We start from the raw sequence: 13,914 nt of genomic DNA on the forward strand, positions 1-13,914 counted from the left end.
ATTAAAACGGGTAAAGAGGAGTGCCCATCTTGCTTGGCATGGGTTCAGACATCGGGCCGCCTGTAAATACAGGAGGTTCTTGTGATCCGTGGTCACCGAAATTGGATGCTGAGTTCCCTCCAACAAATACCTCCACTCCTCAAAGGCCAACTTAATTGCCAGTAATTCCTGTTCCCCAATAGCGTAATTCTGTTCAGCGGGGGAGAATCTTTGCGAGAAGAACGCACAGGGATGGACTTTCTTGTCCTCGAAAAGCTGGGATAATACTGCTCCTACAGTACTTCTAAGGTAGAGGCATCAACCTCCACCAAGAACGGACGGCTGAGATTGGGTTGTCGAAGAACTGGAGCAGTCGTGAAGGCCGCCTTTAAAGATGAAAAAGCTTCCAAAGCCTTCGGAGACCCCTAGGCAGGATCGGCTCCCTTCCTAGTTAATGCGGTTATAGGAGCTATGACAGAAGAATAATTTTGAATGAATCGTCGGTAGAAGTTAGCAAACCCCAGGAAACGTTGAATTCCTTTAAGGGTAGCTGGAAGTGCCCAATCCTGAATCGCCTGGACTTTAGCGGGGTCTATCTGCAACCTCTGCCCTGAAAGAATGTAACCGAGGAATGGAATCGTGGGTACTTTAAAGGTGCACTTCTCTAACTTACAGAATAACTGATTCCTTCGTAAATGAGTTAACACTTCTTTGACTTGTTCCCAATGGGTCTTCAGATCCCTAGAAAAAATGAGGATGTCATCCAGATACACTACCAAGCAGTCATAGAGGAGATCTCTGAAGATTTCGTTAACGAACTCTTGAAAGACGGCTGGGGCGTTACATAGGCCAAAAGGCATTACCAGGTATTCGTAATGGCCGTCGCGGGTATTAAATGCCGTCTTCCATTCATCCCCTGGGCGAATACGTATTAGATTGTAGGCCCCCCGTAAGTCCAACTTAGTAAATACAGTAGCTCCTTTAACATGGTCGAATAGTTCTGGAATCAGAGGTAATGGATATCTGTTCTTAACTGTTATGTCATTGAGACCTCTATAATCAATACAGGGCCGCAACCTCCAATCCTTCTTTTTGACAAAGAAAAACCCAGCTCCGGCCGGAGATGTAGAAGACCTGATGAACCCTTTCTCCAATTTCTCCCGGATATACTCCGGCATGGCCTGTGTCTCGGGAAGTGAGAGGGTAAATTCGACCTCGGGGAGGAGTCTTACCGGGTACTAGCTCAATGGGACAATCCAAAGTACGATGCGGAGGCAAGGTGTCCGCCCCATGCTTACTGAAAACATCTTGAAAAGCTTGGTACTCCACAGGAAGGCTGGAAGAACAGAGAGGTCTAACTGAAGGTAAACAGTTCTGAAAGCAGTCTTGTCCCCAAGAGAGAACATCCATAGTTTGCCAATCTATGTGGGGATTGTGTCTGATTAACCATGGAAACCCTAGGATTAGTTCATGAGAGGCTTTAGGAATTACAAGGAAAGAGATTTCTTCTGAATGGAGAACTCCGACCTTCATCTTGAGAGGAATTGTACGAAAGTATATAATACCCTCAGGGATATAACTTCCATCCACTGCGGTAACAGAAATGGTACGATCCAAAGGAACCATTTGTATTCCAGATCGTTTGACCAGAGCTGATGTAATGAAGCTTTCGGCGGCTCCAGAGTCGAGTAGTGCAGGGATGAGAAGAGAAGAAGAAGGGAGCTCTAATTGGGTTAACAGGACAGACTTTTTCTTGGTATGTAATTCTGAGAATTCTCCTAGCTTGACTTCTCCAGCACAAACTAGGAGTGGGCGTTTCCTGGACGTAGATTGCAAGTTTTAACAAAGTGATCAGATGCACCACAATACAGGCAGAGGTTCCCTTGTCGCCGTCTCTGATGTTCTTCATTGGAGAGGTGGTAGCGATTAATCTGCATGGGTTCTTCCGCAGTTGGTGATGATGGTGTTGGTGGAAGAATAACTCTAGGCTTAGGACGATCTGACCGCAACCTCTCCATACAGCGTTCTCTGTACCTCAGGTCTAACTTATTGCATAAAGAAATTAGTTTATCCAACTTATCAGGTACGTCCTGAGTTGCGAGGTCATCTTTGATCTTTTCAGAGAGACCGCTCCAGAAAGCTGCAATGAGAGCCTTCTCATTCCAGTTCAATTCTGAGGAAAGGGTGCAAAACTGGATCACGTACTGACTGACCGTACGTGTGCCCTGACGCAGGCGCATGATCTCCAATGAGGTGAAGCCCATTCCAACGCTTGCCCGGTAAGTAAAGAAATTATATAGGCTACTTTGGTTCGTGCTGATGGGAAATTGTCCGACTGTAGTTCGAACTGGATTTCGCACTGGTTAAGAAACCCGCGGCATTGTTTTGGATTCCCATCGAATTTACTGGGAGGTGGCAAATACAACCGTAGAAGTAGTACTGGTACAGGAGGAAGCAGGACCGGAGGTGCTAATGTGGGAGCAGCTGTAGATACTTGAGGGGCCGTCATGGCAACACAGAGAGAATCGAGACATTCGAACATACTCTGCATGAACTGCACGATTTGAGATTGTGTGGCCTCCTGCTTACTTAAGCGAGACCAGATATCTGCAGTTGAATCCCCTCCTGAGGCCTGATCACCTGTCGAATCCATTGGGCCAGTGCTTACTGTCACGTCTAGCAAAGTTTGAGGATCCGGCAGCTGAGATTTGCCCGAGGAGGTAGCAGGCTGTGAATGAACCAGATGAGGGGGCTGGATATAGTTCCTTCGCATGGGACACAGAGCAATGAAGAACGTAGGCGGGGTTTGAGAGTCAATGGAAAGTATTTATTATGTACAGGGCTGAGGTAGAGGACCAAGGCTGGAGCACGATGGTTAAAGATGTGGCAGGGGGCGAAGAACTGTGGACTGTGATTTGAAAGACGAGACTGTAGATGATGAACTGTGGAACTGTGGATGGTGGTTGAAGACGTGGCTGGAGACAAGGACTGTGGACTGTGGTTTGTTAAACGAGGCTGAAGATAATCTTCAGGCTGTGGTCGGTGGTACAAAGGCGTGGCTGGTGAAGGAGATCTGTGGAGTGTAGCTTGAAAGATGAGGCAGAAGACCCGGAGCCGACTGTGCCCAAAGAGTCTTACTGGACCGGGTTTTCCAGGAGCGCTTCCACAGGCAGTAACAGGCTAGAAACGGCAGGGCTGCAGCAGCAACAGAGAACCGACCAAGCAAGATCAGGAGGAACCAGAATACAGCAGAAATCCTGGGAGCACAGGCTAAAGCACCTACAACAGGGTTGTAACTTGAAGCACTGGCATCCCTGTCCTAAACCAGCCCCCTTTTATAGGGAGAGCTTTCCCTGGATTGGCTGGAAGAAACAGGAAACAGGAACTATGCTTAAAACTTGGTCTCCAACATGGTGGCGCCCTGTAATGCAGACCTTTTTGTAAAGCCACATTGCTCACTGCCCCTGGTCTCCAAGCACCGGCTCAGCAAGAGCAACCCGCTGTAGCGGCGTCCCGCCACCATGAGCGGACCCCCTCACCGCCGCTACTGCTGCCCACGGATCCGGCACAGCAGCCCACCTCCGCCGCTGCCTGCACATCGCCAAGGAAGCCAGCCCCGCGGCCCCAGCATACCGGTAAGACACCGGACGCTGACAACATATACATACAGTACCCCACATATTAATGCACACACACCACACATATACAGTATACGCACACACTATACACACATCACACACACATATGTGTATATATACACTGCTCAAAAAATAAAGGGTACACTTAAACAACACATCCTAGATCTGAATGAATGAAATATTCTTATTAAATGCTTTGTTCTTTACATATCACACAAACATTATCAATGGAAATCAAATTTATTAACCCATGGAGGTCTGGATTTGGAGTCACACTCAAAATTAAAGTGGAAAAACATACTACAGGCTGATCCAACTTTGATGTAATGTCCTTAAAACAAGTCAAAATGAGGCTCAGTAGTGTGTGTGTGGCCTCCACGTGCCTGTATGACCTCCCTACAATGCCTGTGCATGCTCCTGATGAGGTGGCGGATGGTCTCCTGAGGGATCTCCTCACAGACCTGGACTAAAGCATCCGCCAACTCCTGGACAGTCTGTGGTGCAACGTGGCGCTGGTGGATGGAGCGAGACATGATGTCCCAGATGTCCTCAATTGGATTCAGGTCTGGGGAACGGGCGGGCCAGTCCATAGCATCAATGCCTTCATCTTGCAGGAACTGCTGACACACTCCAGCCACATGAGGTCTAGCATTGTCTTGCATTAGGAGGAACCCAGGGCCAACCGCACCAGCATATGGTCTCACAAGGGGTCTGAGGATCTCATCTCGGTACCTAATGGCAGTCAGGCTACCTCTGGCGAGCACATGGAGGGCTGTGCGGCCCCCCAAAGAAATGCCACCCCACACCATTACTGACCCACTGCCAAACCGGTCATGCTGGAGGATGTTGCAGGCAGCCGAACGTTCTCCTTGGCGTCTCCAGACTCTGTCACGTCTGTCACATGTGCTCAGTGAGAACCTGCTTTCATCTGTGAAGAGCACAGGGCGCCAGTGGCGAATTTGCCAATCTTGGTGTTCTCTGGCAAATGCCAAACATCCTGCACGGTGTTGGGCTGTAAGCACAACCCCCACCTGTGGACGTCGGGCCCTCATACCACCCTCATGGAGTCTGTTTCTGATCGTTTGAGTAGACACATGCACATTTGTGGCTTGCTGGAGGTCATTTTGCAGGGCTCTGGCAGTGCTCCTACTGTTCCTCCTTGCACAAAGGCGGAGGTAGCGGTCCTGCTGCTGGGTTGTTGCCCTCCTACGGCCTCCTCCATGTCTCCTGATGTACTGGCCTGTCTCCTGGTAGCGCCTCCATGCTCTGGACACTATGCTGACAGACACAGCAAACCTTCTTGCCACAGCTCACATTGATGTGCCATCCTGCATGAGCTGCACTACCTGAGCCACTTGTGTGGGTTGTAGACTCCGTCTCATGCTACCACTAGAGTGAAAGCACTGCCAGCTTTCAAAAGTGACCAAAACATCAGCCAGAAAGCATAGGAGCTGAGAAGTGGTCTGTGGTCACCACCTGCAGAACAACTCCTTTATTGGGGGTGTCTTGCTAATTGCCTATAATTTCCACCTGTTGTCTATTCCATTTGCACACCAGCATGTGAAATTGATTGTCAATCAGTGTTGCTTCCTAAGTGGACAGATTGATTTCACAGAAGTGTGATTGACTTGGAGTTACATTGTGTTGTTTAAGTGATCCCTTTATTTTTTTTGAGCAGTGTATATATATATATATATATATATATGGGATCCGGTCTCTAGGTCAACAGTAAGTAGGTCAACAATGTTTAGGTTGACCATTATTGGTCGACAGTAACTAGGTCGCCAGGTCTCTAGGTCAACAGGGTCTTTAGGTCGTCATGTGCTTGGTCGACAAGTCAAAAGGTCGACATGAGTTTTTCAAATTTCTTTTTTTGAACTTTTTCATACTTAACGATCCACGCGGACTATGATTGGGAATAGTACGGTGCACTAATTGGGGTTCCCGGTCACTATACGGAGAAAACTACACAAAAAACCATTAAAAAACTCACGGCGACCTTCTGACCTGTCGACCTAGACCATGTCGACCTGAAGACCCTGTCGACCTGGCATCCCTGTCAACCTACTTATTGTCGACCAATAGTGGTAGACCTAAACATTGTCGACCTACTTACCATCGACCTTACATACCACACCCAGGGCCGGCTCAGAGGCGGAACTACCGGCAGGGCAAGCAGTGCGTGCACTGGGGCCCGCCTCTGTCCAGGGGCCCAAGCATGTAATGAGTCAAACTGACTCATTACATGCCGCTGTGCGCTGCGGGCAATCGCTGCCCGCAGCGCACAGCCGCCCACAGAGGAGAAGAGCAGCGGCACGGACGGGGGAAGGAGGAGGACGGAGGTGAAGGAGGGAGCCGCAGCAGCGCTTTGTTACTGGTGGAGGCGCTGCTGCCCCTCTGCTTCACTATAGGCTGTCTTCCGAGACCAGCCTATAGTGAAGCAGGGGGGCAGCAGCAGCAGCGCCTCCACCAATAACACAGCGCTGCTGCGGCTCCCTCCTCCACCTCGTCTACTGCCCGGGAATCGTCAAGCTGCACGAGGAGCCTGAGCCAGCGAAGCGGGTAAGTATGATTCTACTTTCTTTCTTTCTCTTTCTTTCTTTCTTTCTTTCTTTCTTTCTTTCTTTCTTTCTTTCTTTCTTTCTTTCTTTCTTTCTTTCTTTCTTTCTTTCTTTCTTTCTTTCTTTCTCTTTCTTTCTTTATTTCTTTCTGTCTCTTTCTTTCTTTATTTGTTGGGACTGTCTGCCGCTATGTGTAAAAATGGGGGACTGCCTACTGCAATGTGTAAAAAGGGTGGACTGCCTGCCGCTATGTGTAAAAATGGGGGACTGCCTGCCGCAATGTGTAAAAAGGGGGGACTGCCTGCCACAATGTGTAAAAATGGGGAATCTGCCTGCCGCAATGTGTAAAAATGGGGAATCTGCCTGCCGCTATGTGTAAAAAGGGAGAATCTGCCTGCCGTAATGTGTAAAAATGGGGAATCTGCCTGCCGCAATGTGTAAAAACGGGGGACTGCCTGCCGCAACGTGTAAAAAGGGGGAATCTGCCTGCCATAATGTGTAACAAGGGCACGCTGTCTGCCGTAATGTGTAACAAGGGCATGCTGTCTGCCGTAATGTGTAACAAGGGCACGCTGTCTGCCGTAATGTGTAACAAGGGCACGCTGTCTGCCGCTATGTGTAAAAAGTGTACGTTGTCTGCCGTTATGTGTAAAAAGTGTACGCTGTCTGCCGTAATGTGTAAAAAGGGGACGCTGTCTGCCGTAATGTGTAAAAAGGGGGACGCTGTCTGCCGTTATGTGTAAAAAGTGTACGCTGTCTGCCACTATGTTTAACAAGGGCACGCTGTCTGCCGTTATGTGTAAAAAGTGTACGCTGTCTGCCGTAATGTGTAAAAAGTGCACGCTGTCTGCCGCTATGTGTAACAAGGGCACGCTGTCTGCCGTTATGTGTAAAAAGGGGACGCTGTCTGCCGTAATGTATAAAAAGGGGGACGCTGTCTGCCGTAATGTGTAAAAAGGAGACGCTGTCTGCCATAATGTGTAAAAAGAGGAATCTGTTCGCTGTAAGGTGTAAAAGGGTCTCTACCTGGTGTAGTGGTGCTACTGTGCGGCGTAATTTGAAGAATGGAGACTACTGTGCACCGTTTCAGGAATTGGTATTATTTTGTGGCCACACCCCTTCCCCGCGAAGCCACGCCACTATGTATTTTTGCGCGCACCTACGGCGCGCACTGCCCCTGTTTTGCATGCAGGGGTGGGGCTCCGATGCCGTTTCTTGCACAAAGTGCTAAAATGTCTAGTTACGGCACTGTTGCTAGGTAACCATTTCTCTGGCCCTGAGCAGGTCCCCCTCACCAGATCCTCTCAAGGGGTGAGGGGGTGGACTTGGATGGGATGGGGGGGGGGCCCAAAGCATTTTGTCGCACCTGGGCCCACCGCTTGCTAGTTCCGCCACTGGGCCGGCTCCAGGCATGTTCGAATAGTGGGCGCCGCACACTTGCGCCGCCATATTCGTGCCTGGAGCCTGGTCGTCTGTGTGTGCCTCCAGGATTTAGCACTGCGCCATATTCGTGCCTGGAGCCTGGTCGTCTGTGTGTGCCTCCAGGATTTAGCACTGCAGCATCCGTCCGGTCCGTCCCCACCCTGCCTCCCAGTCCCACTCCCAGCCAGCAGTCAGCGCAAAACTACTCAGTACGCGATATGCGCGTTGTTCGGTGCCGGCATCTGACGTCAGATAGTGCACACTGTATAGTTTAGGAAGAGGCCGCCCGCGGCCCTCAGCACTCCCCCTCCCAGCACAGCAGGTACTGTGGGGGCATTTATGTATCTGGCACTGTGGGGGCATATCTGGCACTGTGGGGTCATTTATGTATCTGGCACTGTGGGGGCATTTATGTATCTGGCACTGTGGAGGCATTTATGTATCTGGCACTGTGGGGGCATTTGTATCTGGCACTGCTGGGGGCATGTCATGTGTATCTGGCACTGCTGGGGGGCATGTCATGTGTATCTGGCACTGCTGGGGGGCATATCATGTGTAGCTGGCACTGCTGGGGGGCATGTCATGTGTACCTGGCATTGCTGCGGGGCATGTCATGTGTAGCTGGCACTGCTGCGGGGCATGTCATGTGTAGCTGGCACTGCTGCGGGGCATGTCATGTGTAGCTGGCACTGCTACGGGCATGTCATGTCTATCTGGCACTGCTGGGGGACATGTCATGTATATCTGGCATTGCTGGGGGGCATATCATGTCTCTCTGGCACTGCACTACTGTAGACATTATGTGTATTTGGCACTATACTGGAGACATTGGGGATTATTTACTAAGCTTTCGATTTTGACCGATTTGGTGTTTTTTGTTCAAAGTGTCATCTCGGGAATTTACTAAACTCAAATCTCGGCAGTGATGAGGGCATTCGTATTTTTTGGAAGTCCAAGAAAAAAAATACGAATGAATACACCTTCGGTCAAATACGACTGTTTTTTGATACAACTCGGTAATTTACTAAAAAGTGTATTTCACGAACACTGCTGGCAATAGCCAAACACTGCCGTGAAAAAATACAAATCGTAAAAAAAAGCAGATTTAAAACAGACCTGCTTTTTTTTACCGTGTTCTGATAGGCATGCACGGATCCATGAGATCCGTGAATGTTTATCAGTGGGAAGGGGTGGGAAAGTGTTACATTTTCTGGAAAAAAATGCGTGGGGTCCCCCCTCCTAAGCAAAACCAGCCTCGGGCTCTTTGAGACGGTCCTGGTTGAAAAAATATGGGGGGAAAAATGTCAGGGGTTCCCCCATATTTCAACAACCAGCACCGGGCTCTGCGCCTGGTCCTGGTTCCAAAAATACGGGGGACAAAAAGCGTAGGGGTCCCCCGTATTTTTGAAACCAGCACCGGGCTCCACTAGCCATGTACATAATGCCACAGCCGGGGGACACTTTTATACTGGTCCCTGCGGCCCTGGCATTACATACCCAACTAGTCACCCCTGGCCGTGGTACCCTGGAGGAGTGGGAACCCCTTAAATCAAGGGGTCCCCCCCTCCAGCCACCCAAGGGCCAGGGGTGAAGCCCGAGGTTGTCCCCCCATCCAAGGGCGGCGGATGGGGGGCTGATAGCCTTGTGAAAAAAATGTGAATATTGTTTTTAGTAGCAGTACTACAAATCCCAGCAAGCCTCCCCCGCAAGCTGGTAGTTGGAGAACCACAAGTACCAGCATACGGTGGAAAACCGGGCCCGCTGGTACCTGTAGTACTACTACTAAAAAAAAACCCCCCAAAAAACAGGACACACACACCGTGACAGTGTAAGTTTATTACATACATGCACACCTCCAAACATACATACTTACCTATGTTCACACGAGGCTCGGTCCTCTTCTCCATGTAGAATCCTAGGGGTACCTGTGAAAAAAATTATACTCACATAATCCAGTGTACCTTCTGTTCTTTGTATAATCCACGTACTTGGCAAAACAAAAAAACGGAAACCCGACCACGCACTGAAAGGGGCCCCATGTTTACACATGGGACCCCTTTCCCCGACTGCCAGGACCCCCCCCTGACTCCTGTCAAAGAGGGTCCCTTCAGCCAATCAGGGAGCGCCACGTCGTGGCACTCTCCTGATTGGCTGTGTGCTCCTGTAGTGTCTGTCAGGCTGCACCCGGCAGAGATACAATGTTGCGCCTATGCGCTCCATTGTATCCAATGGTGGGAACTTTGCGGTCAGCGGTGAGGTTACTTTCGGTCAACCGCTGACCGCTGTCCACTAACTTCGTAAACCCAGACAGGTTGGGCTATACGGCCCCATATACCTGCAGCCCAACCTGTCTGGGTTTACGAAGTAAGTGGACGACCGTGCTGACATATAGTTAGAGAGCAATTTCCTTCAAGCACAAGATATTCAATAATATGTATTATATTGCATTTTTATTTGTGATAGGGATTAGAATCAGGACAGCCAGTAGCTGCATGTTGTAAGAGCAGCAGCACGCTGCACGTTCACTTATGCACTGATATAAAATGTGAATAAGCACTGTTTTTAGATATGTATTAGTATTGTATTTAGATCTGCATCAGCACTTTAACCAGTTTGTATTTTGCACATTATCCTAGCATGACATTGGGTGTGTTTTTTCTGTTTTTGTTGCCAGCGTCTCCATGGTTACGCGGCTGACTCCCACGACGTCACTTCCGGTTGCGACTGACGTGCCCGGAGGTGCCGGGCGGTGAGACTGGTGGCGTGACCGGCTGGAGACGCCAGGTGAATGGTTGTTTGTTGCGGGGTAAGTACTACCTCTAAGTATTTAAATGTTTGTAGTGCACTGTTAACACTTATCCTGAAGAAGGGGAACTGGTACCCGAAACGTTGATGATTGCTTTTTGCACCAATATATGATTATTTCACAGTCTCCGAGTGCCGCCTTTTCTTTGGTTGAAATATTTCAGGGGGCAGCAGCAAAGCCCTCTGCGGAGGAGGGCACCGGAGCAGGACATATCCCGCAGACATTACGAGGCCATTTTCAGGAATGCCAGGCACATGAACCAGTGTATATGCAAAACAAGAGAGCCAGCACCTCCAATTTAATGCAAAACTTGTGTTTATATTAAAACATCATAAAATCCAATGGAGTGCAAAAAATGTTTAGTACAAAACAACTTGGAAAAAGCAGAGGATCATAGATTCAAACTTATACTCATCTTAAAATGTCAGGGTGGTCACAAAAGCATCCTGATGCTAAATAGCAGCCACTGGTATGATAAACTTAATGGACAATTACAAATCTACAAGCGCGACCTTATTAAATTCAAGGCACAAAAACGTAGTAAAGTTGATGGTGACTACGAAAATCACAATGTTTACAAATGGACTGACTCTTCTACGCGCCAGGAACAGAAGAAACAGTTTTTTCGTCGTAGACGTTATAGACAGAGGGACCTTGAGTCATCCTATGAACACACCCCGACGTCCAGTGAGTCCGACTCAGTGAGTCAATCATCACAAGGGGCTCACCCTTTAGGGGTTGCCACACGGACTTTGGTCCAAGACAAAAGAGATGCCAGCGCCCGTATACAAGAAGGAGCAAACAATGGCAGAGGCAGAGTGGGGAGGCCACCCAAAAATCAGAGACGCTAATAGTAAATCTATCTGACTATGAATTGTCTGCTGTTGAACAACGGGTGCTATCGAGAGGCTTGTCCTTTGTCCCAGCACGCAAACAAGATCCGATTGTTTGGCAGATCGAAAAGTACCGTCTGCAGCGACAACTTAAGTTAAAAGAATTTTTCAATAAACAGCCAACTACTATGGAACGTCCTGAAATACCAGCAAAATTACAGAAGATATTACCAAAATCTAAATTCGAGACACAGTCGCATAATGCCTCAATTAAGACATTTTGCACGTCTTTTGGATGAACAATCTAGTGCATACATGTCAAACAATGCACAGATTCGCCACAATCTCACAAAAGCGGAAAGTGAGGCCCTTCGCCATTTATCAACACAAGAAAATCTCGTATTCCGCCTGGCGGATAAAGGGGGTGCCCTTGTGATCCAAAATTTACAGGATTATAAAACCGAAATTGAGCGTCAGTTGCAAGACTCTGATACATACTGTTGTTTAAGTAGGGATCCTACTGGTGAATTTAAAGAACAACTTATGAGGACTTTAGATAATGCGGTCCGGGATGGCAAACTCTCTAGTGCTATACGTGATGCCCTTATTCCCTCACATCCGGTTATGCCGGTATTATACACGACACCCAAAATACATAAATCTCTTCATAACCCACCAGGATGCCCCATAATTTCCGCCAGGGCATCTTTATTTCATAATGCAGCCGTGTATACAATCCCACCCCCGCTTTTTGCTTTACACTACTACACTCCTATACAAACTTCAGCAGTTGCCTATTTTTGAGTCAAATGTGTTGTTATGTAGCATAGACGTGCAAAATCTGTACACAGTCATTCCCCATGAGATGGGGTTGGCTTCAGCAGAACTTTATCTTACTAATCATGTGAACTATCAGGGTCCTGATATACAGTTATGTATGCAGTTATTACAGATGACGCTAGAGAAAAATTTCTTCCTGTATGATGGGTGCATTTATTTGCAGCGTAAGGGGTGTGCCATGGGGTCCTCTGTGGCCACTTCATATTCGAACATTTTCATGTTTGAGATAGAAGATCAAATATTTTTTACAGATCCCGATGTAGCTGGAGAATTTTGTTTTACTGCCACTACATCGATGACCATTTATTGATATGGCAGGGTTCTCAGGTACAGCTTGAAACTGTTATTCTTGGGCATAATGCAAAGCAACATCCTATCAAACTTACATATACAATCAGTGATCAAGTGCTTAACTATTTAGATGTCCAAATATCAATCGATAAGGGGCGTATTATGACTTCTCTTTTCTGTAAACCTACTGACAAAAATAATGTTTTACATTATATTAGCTTTCATCCTCAACCACTTAAGCGGGGTCTGCCGTTTTCTCAACTTCTTCGCATTAGACGCATTACATCTGGCCCAGTTCTTGCGATTTCACAGATGGATGCAATGATCGCCCAGTTTACAGAACGCGGGCACCCTATCAAGCTTCTACAGGAAGCATTAAACATCGATAGAGCCACACTTATTGGTCCATCACAGTTGCGCAGTGAATCCAGCCCTATCTTTCCTTGGGTGACACAATATCATGCAGCCAGCACTGGCATTAATCATATATCCAAACAACTATGGCCCATTGTGCAGAGCGATCCCGAGTTGGGATTACAGAATACTAAATTAATGTCCTGTTATAAACGTAGCAAGACTATACGGGACATTTTAGTTAAAACTGATGTGACTAAGTATACTACCATCACTAACCCCACTGGGGGCAGACATAGGGGTTGCGTTCGCTGCACCTGTACAACATGCCAGTTCATGATAGCGGGCGACACTTTTCAACACCCCCATTCCGGGAAAACATTGTATATACTACACACTCTAACATATGCGTCCCGTTTTGTGGTTTATCAATTGGTGTGCCCCTGTGGCCTGTCATACATTGGTAAGACCCAACATATGTTTAAAGAACGTATGGCAGCCCACAGGTCTGCTATCAAGTTGGCCATCAGCAAGGGTACTAGTGAACAACCTATCGCTAGGCCTTTGCATCCCAACACCACCCACTTACCACGCTTAGATATCGCATGATTGATCATGTGCAAGCCTCCATTAGGGGCGGAGATCGTGGGGCGAAACTTCTAAGGCTGGAAGCTCGGTGGATCTACCATCTGGACACAGTTTACCCACGGGGACTCAATGAGTCTCAAGGTTTCAACAGCTTTTTATAAGACAGCCTTATATTATGTAGCCATATAGTGTTGTGTAATTGGTACTAAGCGTATTAGTGATGTTAGTGTTACTGTACATCATGTATGGGGGTGGTCCTTGCATACTTTTATGTGTAGCTGTGGTCCCACCCATTCTTTATTCCCTGAGGTCATTATACCATGAGGACGGGTATATTACCCACACAATGTTGGTATATAGCTTGGGCATGTTCTTAGGTTGTTGACTTGCTTACGGTTTATATATAAACCTTTTTTTCTCATCTAAAAACTTTTTTGTCTAATTTAGATACCTTATTATATTAGTATGACGATAGTTGTATCTTTTCCACTGTATTTTGATGTTGTTATTATGTAGTAATATGCATTCATTTAGTGCATTATCAACAATGGTGTCATTAATGTCATGTTTTACTGTCATAACCATGTTTTGATGCCAAGTCT

The 13,914-nt window shown here is 47.6% G+C and overlaps 1 long non-coding RNA gene across 1 annotated transcript in view; it reads left to right on the top strand.

The window, feature by feature from the left end:
• Positions 1–13,914, top strand: part of LOC134935170 (uncharacterized) — an 88,047-nt gene that overhangs the window by 53,332 nt on the left and 20,801 nt on the right. Inside the window, exon 3 of the long non-coding RNA XR_010179955.1 lies at positions 10,275–10,406. This is a non-coding gene — a long non-coding RNA (uncharacterized LOC134935170). The remainder of the gene's footprint in view (positions 1–10,274; positions 10,407–13,914) is intronic.

The sequence above is a fragment of the Pseudophryne corroboree genome, chromosome 6 (genome assembly GCF_028390025.1).
Source record: "Pseudophryne corroboree isolate aPseCor3 chromosome 6, aPseCor3.hap2, whole genome shotgun sequence".
NCBI lineage: Eukaryota > Metazoa > Chordata > Amphibia > Anura > Myobatrachidae > Pseudophryne > Pseudophryne corroboree.